Consider the following 16,227-nt stretch of genomic DNA (forward strand, 5'->3'; position numbering starts at 1 on the left):
TGCCATTTATTAACATATTTTTTCTAACATTCATTCTCTGATTCAATTCCTAAATCATTCATGTGTTAAAATTGATTTATGATTTTTTCCTGACACAGCTTTATTTTTGTTTTTATTTATTTTTTATGTATAATTATGCTAAAGGATATCAAACATTTGTATACTGCATGTATAAAAAATAAGAGAAGGTTACAATAAACAATACCCTTCCCCTGATCTGTGTTTTCGAGATTATGGAAGATGGGTATTATCTTATATAACAGGTTACCCACAACGGCTGGCCTGTGGTCATTGGCTATTCGAGCGTGACGTCACACAGATACCTGCTCTCTGATCGCGGGAGCGCTTTCCAAAGAAATTTAGTGATTGCGATGTGTGTGTGTGTTTTTTTGCTAGTTGCTTTACGTCGCACCGACACAGATAGGTCATATGGCGACGATGAGACAGGAAATGCCTAGGAATGGGAAGGAAGCGGCCGTGGCCTTAATTAACGTACAGAATATTTGCAGATATGGTGTATTTTACGGCTACTGCGATGGTAGTGCTCTTGCTGCTGTGGAAGAAAACCGTCGGCGCTTTCGTACACGTCGAATTCCTGATCGTAGAATGTTTACCAGAGTTTTCAGCACATTGTGTGAAACAGGTATTCTTCGAAGTTCCCATTTTTCTTCTGAACGTGTAGTTCAACAACCTGTGCTGGAACAGCAACACATTGTTGAAATGGTGCAGCGCAGTCCTAATACCAGCACACGGTGACTTTCTGCACGTATCAATGTCCCACGAACACGTGTATGGCGAACATTACATGCGGAAAACTCGTACCCATTTCAAAACGTCAAGGAGGTTGAGTGGATAAGACGCATAGGTGCGCGCCACTGGCTCTAAAACAATTGTACATTGAATGTGCTCTGTCTCGGAAACCATTCGGAATAGGGCACATGTTCGTATGAAGTTTTCTGCTTCAAATGATCGTTCTTGTCATATCCCTGAATACTGGCCATTCCTCCTGACCCCTATAGAACTACTTTAAAGGTTAACATAAGCCATGAAGTTCACCTAAAATGCATTTACATTTTAGGGGCTTAACATGATCAGATCTCAAGTGAACAATAGAAGAAGAATAATGCCGAATTATATGCCGCTACTGCAACAACCGAGCGAGTTGGCCGCGTGGCTTGGGTCATGTAACCACCAGCTTGCATTCAGGAGATACCGGGTTTGAACGGCACTGTCGACAGCTCTAAAGATGGTTTTCCGTGATTTCCCATTTTCATACCAGGCAAATGCGGGGGCTGTACCTTAATTAAGGCCTTGCCAGCTTCCTTCCTTTCCCCATCGTCGTCATAAGACCTATTTGTGTCGGTGCGATGTAAAGCAAAATCATAGCTTCTGTAACAAAACTACGATAAAGGAAACATATCTTCAAGCAACCGTGTACAAATGCACACACATACAAACACACACAAACAAATGACTGTGTGAATCTTTATGCCAGAGCCTATATAGCTGTATGTTTCAACAGTTACCTACGGTATAAATACAACGCCTTGAAATGCATTCATGAAAACGGGCGGCATTCTAGTTCACCGTTCAGCCACTAGGATCGCGTTCTTGCCCCCCACCCCCCACCTCGTGTTTGCATGGCCGTATACATCAATAAGTAAATTATACCCTAAACAAAAAGAGCTGAATGTTTTTGTGAGTATTTAGAGTGTCTTATTTATAGAGCGGTGCTTAATATTGGCTTGGATAGGTCATTAAAATTTCAAAACTTTCCTATTGATGGGCTCTTAGCAAGTTTCAAAACTTCCTCTCTTCTACTTGAGTGGCTCGAAGCAATGTTGTCAACTAGAGGTCTCAGAAATGTTCAGACTGGAAAAAGAGGTAGTTTGTCGTCTTTACACTTTCTACACTTAATTTCACTGATGAACATGTCTTTCAGAAAAAAAGACACATTTTGAGCAACTGTCTTCGGGTGGCAAGTACTGCACAGAAGAGGTGACAAATTCCGTCTTGCACTGCAGACGACTTCGGGTATCTGAGGGCTCCTCGATCTTGAAAGCGAATAAGACAGAATGTTGGACTTTAACTAGCTGGAGAAGAGATGTGTTCTAAACAGCCTTCTCAGTCTGTTAGTTCTTCTGCCACACGTATTAATTATCCTGCTATCATAGCTACAGGAATATCAGGCATTGTAGCTGTTGATCCTGAAACTAATGAATCCTATTTATATACTAGCCACCACTTTACAATCGGGTATTGTTAAAAAAATATTTGATGTAATTTACCTTGCAAGAGTTTTGTAATGATAGACCTTATGTGCTGAGGAAGCTGTGCAATTTGCATATCCTCGCGACTTTCATATCTTCTATATTTTTCATTCATCTGGGACTGTCTTGATTGTAGTAAACTGGTTCGTACAATGTGGGTCTTCTATTCATCCCTCTGCTCAACATTGCCATATTTTGATGCCGCAATAATCCCAGCATGAAGCGTTGTTTCCATTCCGAAGCATGGCCTTGAGTCCATCGTGTCATTGTATTCCGCTTTGCGTCGTAGGTGGCTGGAGAAGAGCTCGATGTTATTCCTTACTAGGTTCTCGTCAAGACATAATGCAAATGTATACTTATGAGGTATTTTATGCAGGCCGCAGTGGAATGGGTAGTCAGGGCCAATGCCTGATACGTTTCCCTTGTGAATCTTTTAGTTTTCTCAGGATGCATTTGAATTTTCTTAATATATGACAGGAAATCATTAATTAACCAATTGAGGCGTTCATCTCCAATGCTGAATATGCCAGTTGGTTCTTATTCCTCCCATGTGAGGTGTTACAGACGTCATGCGCATCGAACTATTTCATAAAATGCTCCATAAAACAAATGGTTTATTTTAAACTGTTTCTGTCTTTAATGCTCTTGGAACAAACCACCTCCATACCTTTCCACTCAGAGATTGTTTCAGGGAAAAATACAACTTTAGCACTTGCTATATTCATTTTCTCCAAATTTGTTCGGCAAATTACTTTTCTGATTAGTTTCCACACCGGATTCAATTCATTTTCACTTCTTTTCACTCCCGTTAAGTACCTTTTCCGATTTAAAAAATCATGTGCCTGTGTTTTTAAAGGACTTTCCAAATACCAGGATTCTTGTCTGCAATATCTTTAGGTTTTAATATATGTTCATACAAATAATTCAACTAATTTTTCAATTCTTACACCCCCCTGAAGTGGATTATCCGGAAACAAAAGAATACTTGTTTCTTTGTTTTTAAAAGAGATTCCAAGTACCAATTTTCACGTTTCTAACATTTTTAGTTTTTGAGATTTAAGTATCCTCATACAAAGAATTCAACTAACTTTTCAATGCCTTCACCTCCCCCCCCCCCCTTAAGTGGATTTTCCGAAAACAAAAAATACATATTTCTTTATTTTAAAAGGAGACTAAAATACCAATTTTTCATATCTGTAACATCTTCGGTTTTTGAGATATCGGTATCCTAATAAAAAGAATTCAACCCCGTTTTCAGTCCTTTTAAGCCCCCCCCCCCTCAAGTGTCTTTTTCCGAAAATAAAAAATACATGTTTCCTTATTTTTAAAAGGGTTAAATACCAGTTTTCCACATCTGTAACATATTAAGTTTCTGAGAAATACTGTAAATATGCTCATTTTAAAAAATCACCCCCTTTTTCAGTTCCTCCTAGGTGGATTTTTCGAAAACAAATTATCTATGTTTCTTTATTCTTAAAAGAGATTCCAAATACCTATTTCCACGTCTGTAACATCTTCAATTTTTGAGATATAAGTACCTTCACAAAAAAATCAACTCTTTTTTCACTTCGGTTCACTCCCGTTAAGTGCCTTTTCTGAAAAACAAAAATAAAACATGTTCCTGTATTTTTAAAGGACTTTCCAAATACCAAGTTTCACGTCTGTAAGATGTTAAGCTTTTGACATATACCGGTACTCAATTTAAAAATTCACGTGCTTTTTCAATTCTTTTCACCCCCTTAAGTCGATTTCCGAAAACAAAAAATTCATTTCCTTTATTTTTAAAGGAGATTCCAAATACCAGTTTTCACGTCTGTAACATATTCAGGTTTTGAGATGTAGGTATCGTAAAAATAATTCAACTTCTTCTTTACTTCTTTACACACCTCTCCCCTCTTACGAGGACTTTCCGAAAAAATGAATACGTGTTTCTTCACTTTTTAAAGGAGATTCAAAATACCAACCATGAGCCAGACGAAGATTGTAAGTGCATTTTGTGTGGACAGAAGTGTAGTAGATATCACATCATAACATGCACGAAAAGAACCAGGACAATTACAGACTATAGCAAAGACTAAAATGTGAAATTTATTTAATGCTCAAACTTGAGTGTACATTTCTCTGTTAATTAAAATACCAACTTTCACGTCTGTAACATCTTCAGTTTCGGATATATAAGTATCCTCAAAAACAGAACTCAACTCCTTCTTTACTTATTTTCACCCTCCACCTAAGTCGATTTTCCGAAAACAAAAAATACCTGTTGCTTTATTTTTAAAGGAGATTGCAAATACCAATTTTCACGTCTATAACATCTTTAGTTTTTTTAGATACCGGTATAAGTATCCTCATACGAAGAATTCAACTAATTTTTCAATTCTTCACCCCCCTAAGTGGGTTTTACAAAAACAAAAGAATACGTGTTTCTTTACTTTGAAAGAAGATTCCAAATACAAATGTTTATGTCTGTAACTTCTTCATCTTTTGAGATATAAGTATCCTCATAAAAGGAATTCAACTACTTTTTCACCCCCACCCCCATCAAGTTGCTCCCCCCCCCCACCTAAATGCCTGTTTCTTTATTTATAAAGGAGCTACCAAGTACCAATTATCATGACTGTAACATCTTCATTTTTTAAACATATGTATCCTCATTGAGGAAAGCAACGGGAAACTACCTCACTCCTCATTTCCCTAGTACGCCTCTTCAGTGATGCCTAGGCCATCTATGACAGCTGATGGCAAAGCTGTTGAGGATCCCACCAGCGGCATCGCTGACGGACTGAACATACATAAATGTATCCTCATAAAGAGAATTAAACTCCTTTCTTCACCCCCACCCCCGAAGTTAACTTCCCCCCCCCCCCCCCCCCCAAAATGCGTGTTTCTTTATATTTAAAGGAGATTCCAAATACCAGTTTTCACGTCTGTAACATCTTTAGTTTTTTTATATATAAGTATCGTAATCAAAAGTCAACTAATTTTTCAATTCTTTCACTCCCTTAAGTGGATTTTCCGAAAACAAAAGAATAGATATTCCTTTATTTTTAAAGGAGATTCCAAATACCAATTTTCACGTCTGCAAGATCTTTAGTTTCTGATATATAAGTATCCTCACACAAAGAATTCAACTAATTTTTCAATTCTTTCAACCCCCTTAAGTGGATTTTCCGGAAACAAAGAAATGCATATTCCTTTCTTTTTAAAGGAGACTCCAAATATCAATTTTCACCTCTGTAACATCTTCAGTTTTTGAGATATAAGTATCCTCATGAAAAGAATTCAACTCATTTTTCACCTCATTTTACCCACCTCCTTAAGTGGATATTCCGAAAACAAAAGCATATGTGTTTCTTCATTTTTAAAGGATATTCAAATTACAGTACCGATTTTCACGTCTGTAACCTTCCGTTTTTGAGATATAAGTACCTATCCTCATAAAAATAATTCATAAATAATGTTTCCACTTTCTTTCACTCTTTCCCCCTTAAGTGGATTTTCCGAAAACAAAGAAGTACGTATTTATTTATAAAGGGGATACCAAATACGCATTTTCACGACTGTAACATCTTCAGTTTTTGAGATATAAGTTTCCTCATGAAAGGAATTCTACTCCTTCTTCCCCACCCTACCCCATCCCCCATCACCACCACTCCCCCGCTTAAGTGACCTTTGAGAAAACAAAAATACGTGTTCCATTAGTTATAAAGGAGATTTAAAATATAAATTTTCACGACTGTAACATTTTCAGTTTTTGAGATATGAGTATCCTCATAAAAAGAATTCAACCCCTTTTTCGGCCCTTTTTATCACTCCTTAAGAGTTTTTTCTGAAAACAAAAAATACGTGATTATTTTTAAAGGAGATTCATAATACCAATTTTCACGTCTGTAACATGTTAAGTTGATATGCTGATTTTAAAATTCCACCCCTTTTCTCTTCCTCTTAAGTGTATTTTTCGAAAACAAATTATGCGTGTTCCTTTAGTTTTACAGGAGATTCAAAATACCAATTTTCATGTCTGAAACATGTTACGTTTTTTAGATATACTGTAGATATGCTTTTTTATAATTCACCCCCCTTCTCTCACACCCGTTCACCCTACCTTAAGTGAATTTTCGAAAAACAAAACATTCGTGTTTCTTATTTTTAAAGGAGATTCCAAATACCAATTTTCATGTCTGTAATATCTTCAGTTTTTGGGATATAAGTATCCTCATAAAAAATCATTCAATTCATTTTCACTTCTTTTCACTCCCGTTAAGTACCTTTTCCGATTTAAAAATTCATGTTCCTGTATTTTTAATGGACTTTCCAAATACCAGGTTTCTTGTCTGCAATATCTTTAGGTTTATATATATATATATATATATATGTTTATACAAATCATTCAACTAATTAAGGCACAGCTCTCCCGCTCTCCTCCTCATCACCTGAGATCTAACAGAAAGATACGATACGAACTTTGTATTCCGACTCTTGGAACTCAGTAAACTAAATAGCTAAGATGACCAAGGCTAGAATCATGCAAATTCAGTCAAACGACCACGGCATCTGAATTCTTAAACAAATCATAGGGACCAAGAAACCGAATACACGGCTGAATCATCCCGGCTCTTCGTTCACCTATGGCCTAGTTTGAGTTACCTTACGGACTTTTCCAATTTTGCACCTTACTTCACTAATTTAAAACAAAATTGACTCTTAAAATGACCGTTTCTTCGGCAGCTTAGCTACACTTCACATCCAACATAGTTAACAATTGCTTTTCACAAATTCAAGTAGTGAAAAAGGGGAGGGGGTTCAGCGTTGGCTTGAAGGTAAATACCGCCTCCAAGTCAGATAAATTTCTCCCCGCCAGTGCAGAAAATAGAAATTATTCTACTCATCGCGCAACCCTAGGAAACAGACGAGTAAAAGGGCAAAGTTTTCTGTGGTTACCCACTTTTCCTCCTGACAAATACCGGTATGATACCTAACTTAAGGCCTCGGCCGCTTCCTTTTTCTCTTCCTTGTCCATTCCTTCTGATCTCCCCTCGCCCCACAAGGCCACTGTTCAGCATAGCAGGTGAGGCCGCCTGGGCGAGGTACTGGTCCTACTGGTCCTTCTGCTGAGCCCGAGGGTAAGCGGATTAAGAAAGAAATACATAATATTTTGTAGTGATTGAAATACAATGTGAATAAACCTGGGCTTCCATACCTATTTTGTCTTTACATACGGTATTTAAAATTTTACTGTACTCATATTTGATTGTAAAGAAACTGAACCAGCGTAGTTTCTGGGATGCAAAGGCATTGACGACTTCAATATCCATCGATGAAACATTCGATGCTGAGGAGCCTGAGTTCACACAGTCTTGGGCCATAACATTTCGTAGGAGTTGTTTATAAATTGTGTTGTTGTTTGAGTCATCAGTCCATAGACTGGTTTGATGCAGCTCTCCATGCCATCCTCTCCTGTGCTAACCTTTTCATTTCTACGTAACTATTGCATCCTACATCTGCTTTAATCTGCTTGTCATATTCATACCTTGGTCTACCCCTACCGTTCTTACCACCTACACTTCCTTCAAAAACCAACTGAACAAGTCCTGGGTGTCTTAAGATGTGTCCTATCATTCTATCTCTTCTTCTCGTCAAATTTAGCCAAATCGATCTCCTCTCACCAATTCTATTCATTATCTCTTCATTCGTGATTCGATCTATCCATCTCACCTTCAGCATTCTTCTGTAACATCACATTTCAAAAGCTTCTATTCTCTTTCTTTCTGAGCTAGTTATCGTCCATGTTTCACTTCCATACAATGCCACGCTCCACACGAAAGTCTTCAAAAACATCTTTCTAATTCCGATATCAATGTTTGAAGTGAGCAAATTTCTTTTCCTAAGAAAGCTCTTCCTTGCTTGTGCTAGTCTGCATTTTATATCCTCCTTACTTCTGCCATCGTTAGTTATTTTACTACCCAAGTAACAATATTCACATCTACTTCCTTTAAGACTTCACTTCCTAATCTAATATTTCCTACATCACCTGCCTTCGTTCGACTGCACTCCATTACGTTTGTTTTGGACTTATTTATTTTCATCTTGTACTCCTTACCCAAGACTTCATCCATACCATTCAGTAACTTCTCGAGATCTTCTGCAGTCTCAGATAAAATAACAATATCATCGGCAAATCTCAAGGTTTTGATTTGCTCTCCTTGGATTTCCTTTACTGCCTGTTCTATGTAAACATTGAAAAGGAGAGGGGACAAACGTTTATAAATTACAGTTTGAAAAATGATCGTTTTGAGGAAGAAACAGCAACAGGAATAATTAGGTGCCAATTTTCACTGTTTCTTTAAAAAACACGATAATAATTTGCAGGCAGATGCAACCGTCCAGCAATGACTAGTATATAATCACTGTTCAAACAACTTTTTCGGCCCATTCTACAAACACATCACTATGTCACCTTTCCCGCGCAGAATGGCATTCGAATCAAGTTATTCATTTATTTACTTTTCTTGGGAGGTCTGCGGGCCATTTAAGCCTCGAGCCCACCTGCATTGCGGACTGCGCGGACAGAATTTTAAGTTCAAGAAGAGTTTTAAAGGTGATAGTGATAAACCCGTAACATGGCGAAGAATAATATGACGGGGTACTGCGGTCGTTACACTTATTACCTCCCTCCACCCAAATGAGAAAGTTCCTGCGGACGCCCATGCCCAGACCGGTAATAAACAAGTTATTTTAATGAAAGAGACTAGCGAAATCAGACTTCCATGCGTTTCCGAGCGCTCTATCCACAGGAAGTGCCAATCCATTATCTGGTTGCAATAAAGAGATTAATCCAAGAACAGAAAGCATGCATTTTCCAAGTTAGATTAGTAAAATACAATTCTTCTTTCTTAAATAGTTTCTTTAAAAGTAACAATACATCTTGAGTCGAGCATCTGGCCTCCGTGGCGCAATCGGCTAGCGCGTTCGGCTGTTAACCGAAAGGTTGGTGGTTCGAGCCCACCCGGGGGCGTTGATTTTTAATGTCAGCAGAGGCCAGTTATGAGTTTCCAAAGGAAGTGTGAGGAGGTTTTGAACAATATTTTTTATTTTTAGATTATCTTGAAGAACGCAAGGACAAGGAAGTGCAGAGCTCACCCTATTCAATCCTATTGTATCTGGCCGTTAGTCTGCTTCACTTAAGTCCATGTTTTTGGGATAGTTCCTTTATACATTTGCTTGCTTGTATAGAGTAGTCATCATCATCATCATCATCATCTGTTTACCCTCCAGGTTCGGTTTTTCCCTCGGACTTAGCGAGGGATCCCACCTCTACCGCCTCAAGGGCAGTGTCCTGGAGCTTCAGACTCTTGGTCGGGGGATACAACTGGGGAGTATGACCAGTACCTCGCCCAGGCGGCCTCACCTGCTATGCTGAACAGGGGCCTTGTGGAGGGATGGGAAGATTGGAAGGGATAGGCAAGGAAGAGGGAAGGAAGCGGCCGTGGCCTTAAGTTAGGTACCATCCCGGCATTCGCCTGGAGGAGAAGTGGGAAACCACGGAAAACCACTTCCAGGATGGCTGAGGTGGGAATCGAACCCACGTCTACTCAGTTGACCTCCCGAGGCTGAGTGGACCCCGTTCCAGCCCTCGTACCACTTATCAAATTTCGTGGCAGAGCCGGGAATCGCACGCTAACCACTACACCACAGAGGCGGACTTGTATAGAGTAGTAAGGCTTTAATTAGTTAGTTTTGATGTACTCTGGAGTAAACATTCAACACATACCATTATCTCAATACCTTTCGTGCAGATTCACTTTAAAGAATTTACTATTAATTTGTATTTCTTAGTGATGATGATAAACGTACGGTCTCAGCTACCGTGTACAGAGACTGACGCCATTTCGGCTGTCTACGCGTCAGTTTCGACGTTCCATTTTTCTTTACCAGGTAGCAGAGAACCCGTAAATGTGCTGGGCGACCTACTACTGAGTTTTAATTCAGTTTGTTCGGTAAACACCGAAATTATCTCCAGATGTGCTGAATGGACTTTTCTCCCCCTTCAATAAATAATAATAATAACAGAAATTAAAAACCTATTTTTAAAAAAATATTAGACTGACTTCACTGCTCTTTGACGTGTACTTATGACGAGAGTCAGTTGACCGTATGCAAACAGTGGAAAGCTCTCAAACGAAGTAAATTATTCGCCTTACTTTAAAAATGTAATGAAGCCGTTGCACTTGCGTATAGCCAAATACAGTAGAGACAATACACGACACTGAGCGAGATATCGAGGGACAGCTATTGGAGCTCACTCTAGCGGATAGACCTGAACGGTACTGATTCTGTCATAAGAGCACGTGTATTTTTGTGCGAAGTTTTTGGTGTTATTTATGCGTTTTCAGTGAGTTGACATAATTAAACAGTAGCGTGTGTCATTTCTTGATATCTCCTCTCAACATGAGGGGAAAGGTATGTGCTGTGTTTGGCTGCAGTAATTACGAAGTAGAGAAAAATGCGCGCTCGTTCTTCAGGTTCCCTCGTGACAAGAACATGTAAGTAATATTGTGTTTGCATATATATTCTTCCAGTGACAGAGATTTTTATAGTACTTCATAATCTTCTGACCTGCTCGACCCATGTTTTAACGGGCTTAAAATATAATACGCATATTTTATTGTATAGTGCAGCAGTTAACCTTCAATACCGATGTGTTGTTGTAGGTGTGATCTGTGGGTTTTGAAATGTCACAGAAGCGATTTGGATAAAGTGTACAAGAAAGAAGGGACGTTACGCTTGTATAAGAATTATAAGATCTGTTCAGATCATTTCCAGGCCAGCGACTTTAAAAATCCTCGACTATACAGCCAAGGGTATGTTACATTTTTACTCTAATTGTACGTAAATATTCCTCAAAGCATCACTATCGACAACATTTTCAAACTTTTCTTTCTTTTATTCCTCTTCTCAGATTTTATAGATTTTCTTTCTGTTAGTAGGCTTCATGTTAAGAGGAAAATTGTCCAGCTATTAAATGTTAATTCATTGCATCATATGTGTAAGGAATGTGCCGATATTTTTATTGACAAATGTCTTAATGTGAGGATACATTGTTTTTAAATGAGGAAAAACGACAAATCCAACCGTAAGATTTCAGCAGGTATGCTAAAGCTAAAAACGTAATGCATAAATGAAAGATCAAGCCATTTCACAGCAGTCCATTTCACACCTTATTTATATGTCTAATTTCAGTCTTTGAATAATGACCTTTTAAATAATTCTTCATTCATTTATCCAGAATTGCTTTAGCAACTTCGAAGTTAATATCTCAATACCACTGTCTTTCTAGACGTAATTTATTTATCCATTTCCGTATATACATTTCCATTGATATTTGAATTTAGCGCGATTTGTTCAGGTCAAGTCACTAGGAGCGCCACCGTCGAATTGTCTCCCATTTTAGCAAGGCGAAATCCGTAAGTGTCGTGTATTGTCTCTACTGTATTTGGTATAGCTCACAAAGTCTGGTAGATATTTAGCTCCAGATGTAATTTGGATCAGGGCACCCAAAAACGACGGAGCATCCACGGAGGAATAAAGTAGGCCAATTCATTACTCGGTGAAGAGAAAGAAGAAAGTCAATGAAAAGTTAACATGAAAGCAGCACGTGGTTGAAGTCGCGGTTAATCAATAATGCTAAACTAGCTGCTTCACCTCCTGTCGAGATGACGTTGTCTTACAGTTACACGCTTTATTGCTCTTTTTAGAGCTTCATTTTTCACAACCGATGAGAAGGGAACTATCACCCCGAAGCGTCCAGCTTAACCCGATACTATTTTTGCTTGTTATCACTTCAACCTGCCTGGCCTCTCTTGGTCATTTATTCTTTACCTACTTTGTCACGAAGTACTGTAATTTGTGACATGCATTACATAGACCTACTGTAGAAATATAGAGTGTAGACCTACAGTTTAAACTGGACGTCCAGTAACATAGTATGTCATCATTAGAATACGAGTTTGCCGCGCAGTTAGGATCGCGTAAGCCGTGAGCTTGCATTCGGGAGATGGTGGGTTCGAATCCCACCGTCGGCAGCCCAGAAGATGGTTTCCCGTGGTTTCCCATTTTCACACCAGGAATGTGCTGGCCACGGCCGCTTCCTTCCCACCATGGGCGCCCATATGACAGTTTGTAGGGGGGGGGGGGGGGCTAGACCTGGGGGTATGTAGTATTTATTAAATTTTGGAAGATGAATGGCGGTAGAATAACACCCACGGTATCCCCTGCCTGTTGGGGGGGGGGCGGTACCACCACTTCTACGTAATACCGACTTTTAAATCATTTTCTGGAAATAAAAACACCTGACTACATTAGATTTTTGCCTTTCCCTGAGAGCTAGGGAGGGGCTGCCCCCCCCCCCCCTTGCCACCGGACATCGTCGCTATAAGACTTACTAGCGACGTAAAGCAACATGCTATGATCTCGATATCAACAGTTACGTAACACTACAAGCTCGTGTTTTTTCCAGGTGGGTATTTCAAAACAGTTCATAATTAGACCCATAAGTTAGAAGTAAAAAAAAATAGTAACAGTACAGTGCAGTTATAGTTCTTCGAAACGTACTAAGTACAGTATCATCATGAATTTTCCTGTGGGATACACATTACATACAATTGTAAACCTGACATTTATATTGCATATCTCATTTACAGAAACAATGGATACATGTTCTACATAAAGTCCCGTATATAAAACTGACACTGAAAAAGTTGATCCTGGCACCTCCATACACTTTTTTATGTATGCTTTTCGTATGTGCTATGTTAATGACGATCTCAGTTATGTTGAAATACGTATTCTTTCTTTTTTAATCTGTTTACCCTCCAGGGTTGGTTTTTCCCTCGGTCTCGGCGAGGGATCCCACCTCTACCGCCTCAAGGGCAGTGTCCTGGAGCGTGAGACTTTGGGTCACGGGATACAACTGCGAAGGATGACCAGTACCTCGCCCAGGCGACCTCGTCTGCTATGCTAAAGAGGGGAAGATTGGAAGGGATAGACAAGGAGGAGGGAAGGAAGCGTCCGTGGCCTGAAGTTAGGTACCATCCCGGTATTTGCCTGGAGAAGAAGTGGGAAACTACGGAAAACTACTTCGAGGATGGCTGAGGTGGGAATCGACCCCCCCCCCCCTCTCTACTCAGTTGACCTCCCGAGGCTAAGTGGATCCCGTTCCAGCCCTCGTGCCACTTTTCAAATTTCATGGCAGAGCCGGGAATCGAACACGGACCTCCGGGGGTGGCAACTAATCACGCTAACCACTACACAGAAGCGGTTTGAAATACGGATTTATTTTAGCGGGTTTACTGCGTTACTGCTTTTCCGCTCTATGAAATGTGACATCTGTGATATTCTGACTTATTTCAGAGAAATGTCGCATTGAATAACTGACAAATCTGGAAGTTTTTTTTAATTGCTGATTTTTATGTGTATGAAAGTACAAAAACCATACAGAAGGAAGTATTCTGCCTTCGATTTGCTACACGGCTACGTTATGTTGTGTGTGTTATTTTAAATTAACTTGCTAGGAGTGGGAAGTGGCCGTGGCCTTAATTAAGGTATAGCCCCAGCGTTTGCCAAGTGTGAAAATCGGAAACCACGGAAAACCATCTTCAGGGCTGCCGACAGTGGAGTTTGAAGCCACTATCTCCCAAATGCAAGCTCACATCTGCGGCCCCTTAAGCATACGGCCAACTTGCTCGGGTACGTTATGTTATCCGTACAATCCACCACTTCTGATCAAGGCGAATTCTTCGTGACAGCCTGGTACATGTGTATGATAAAACTATATAATAAGCATACAAAAGAATGATAGAGAGAGATATAGCCTTTTACAATGTTGACAAAAGTTTATGTTACGATATAATATCGCAAGGTAAAATTATTTGTCAGAAGTGGGATTCGAACCCACGCCCACAGAAGTGGACTGCGACCTGAACGCAGCGCCTTAGACCGCTCGGCCATCCTGACATACAAGTTGTGATCCCAATTGTATGACTTAAGTATTCTTACCTGTGCTTGTACTGGAACTCGTCTGTTTTAGTTTATTTATTAGCAGCGACCCTATTGAAATCTTCTTCGCATGTGTTGGTATTTAAGCATCTCTTCTAATCTAAAATTTACTATAATAGTTAGCTGTTTACCATGGAGCGAGCCATACTGAGATAAATGCACTTTTTCGTCGAAATACGATTGGTCTCCTCACACACAGATTGATTCTATGCTGTTAACAATCTCGGTTTCGAACCTTTTCTGGTGATCATATTTTGAATGAAACATATTCCGTTCGTTTTCAATGTATTTTTATTATTTTCTTCTAGTGGTTTAACGTCGCACTAGCACATCGACGGTTTTCGTGGACGGAAGGATGGGAATGGGAAGACAGCGGCCGTGGCCTTAATTAAGGTACAGCCCCAGCATTTGCTCGGTGTGAAAATGGGCTCAGGGCTGCCGACAATGGGAATCGAACCCACCATCTCCCGAATGCAAACTCCCAGCTACGCGACCCTAACTGCACGGCCAATTCGCTCGGTCAATGCAATTATTTTGTACCCCGAAACTGACTAACTATAACGAACTACATCTTAATAAAAGGTAGAATTCTTAGATTTATTTGCAAACACAGTATGCATTTTCTCAGATCCCCTCCAGGAGGATGGTTGCCGATTTGTACTTCCTCTGAAAACAATAATCACCACCACCACCACCAACACAATTCCCCTCCCTAGTCTAGCAGTTATTGCATGTTATCAGCTGTGGCACCTATTTCTGGCCACGTTGACCACCACCCGCCAAGTCTAGCATTTATGACTCTCGTCAATCAGGGCCATAGTGGGAGATTTGTTTCTCTATTTTTATTATCCACCAACATGCAATAGTCCCCATACCATTCACACAGTTAAATAATGTTCCTTTTATCATAACATTTTCTTGTTGATCCAGCTCCCGAGAAGGATTGCAGTTGGGACAGAATGGTTTTGTTAATTATCACAGAGATTCATAGGCCTACATTGTTCTCTCTCTCTCTCTCTCTCTCACACACACACACACGCGCGCGCGCGCGCGCGCGCACTTACGAGGTTGTTGTCGCTGAATGGTCTAAAGCAGGGGTTTCCAAAAGGCGGCCCGCGAAGCCATATTGTGCGGCCCGCGAGAGGTTTAGAAAATGTATATCTATTTTGTAAGAAATTTGAAGAAAATGTACCAAAAGTATTTATCCCAAGTCAGAACTAATTCATGATATAATATTATTTGCTACTTTTAAGTATTCACTTGATCTGTATAGATTATTTTATTTTTTTAAATGTAAAACCCTCATTCTCCGGGGGTGGCAGCTAATCACGCTAACCACTACACCACAGAGGCGGACAACCATACGCATCTTAATGATGGCATAAAAACGTTTGAATTGTCATGCAGATATATATGATGTGCAACATTCAACTGTTTCATAATTTCCAACCTGTCTAAAAATGTTTTCGTAGAAATGCACTGCCTACTTGATACAAAGAATCTTCACATTCATATGAAACCGGTCCCAACTCCACAGAAACTAAACTCTAATCGCTAATGTTAATGAAATGTGTAAAAGACACTCATAACAGCAAGTGTCTGGATTCAGAAGAAATGAGCAAACGAAGTTGATACAGAATTAAGTCAGCCGTTCTACGAGCGACGCGCCGTATCACACAGGGCAGGATGCGGCAAGAGCGGACGTGGGCCCCTCCACTGACCCCCATGCGAAGGGCGCCCATAGGACAGTTTGTAGGGGGTCATAGATCTGGGGGTATATATTATTTTTAATATTTTGGAAGATGAATGGCGACTTGTATTCTACGGTAGAATACCATCCACGGTATCCCGTATCACTTCTACGTAGTACCGACTTTTAAACCATTTTCTTGAGAGAAAAACA

At 39.8% G+C, this 16,227-nt stretch overlaps 2 non-coding genes across 2 annotated transcripts; one reads left to right on the forward strand and one right to left on the reverse strand.

Annotated features, from left to right (window-relative positions):
* Positions 1 to 9,211: 9,211 nt before the first annotated feature.
* TRNAN-GUU (transfer RNA asparagine (anticodon GUU)) lies at positions 9,212 to 9,285 on the forward strand. The gene has a single exon. It is a non-coding gene; the product is annotated as a tRNA-Asn (tRNA).
* Positions 9,286 to 14,198: 4,913 nt separating this feature from the next.
* TRNAL-CAG (transfer RNA leucine (anticodon CAG)) lies at positions 14,199 to 14,282 on the reverse strand. The gene has a single exon. It is a non-coding gene; the product is annotated as a tRNA-Leu (tRNA).
* Positions 14,283 to 16,227: the final 1,945 nt, after the last annotated feature.

The sequence above is a fragment of the Anabrus simplex genome, chromosome 1 (genome assembly GCF_040414725.1).
Source record: "Anabrus simplex isolate iqAnaSimp1 chromosome 1, ASM4041472v1, whole genome shotgun sequence".
NCBI classification, from domain to species: Eukaryota; Metazoa; Arthropoda; class Insecta; order Orthoptera; family Tettigoniidae; genus Anabrus; species Anabrus simplex.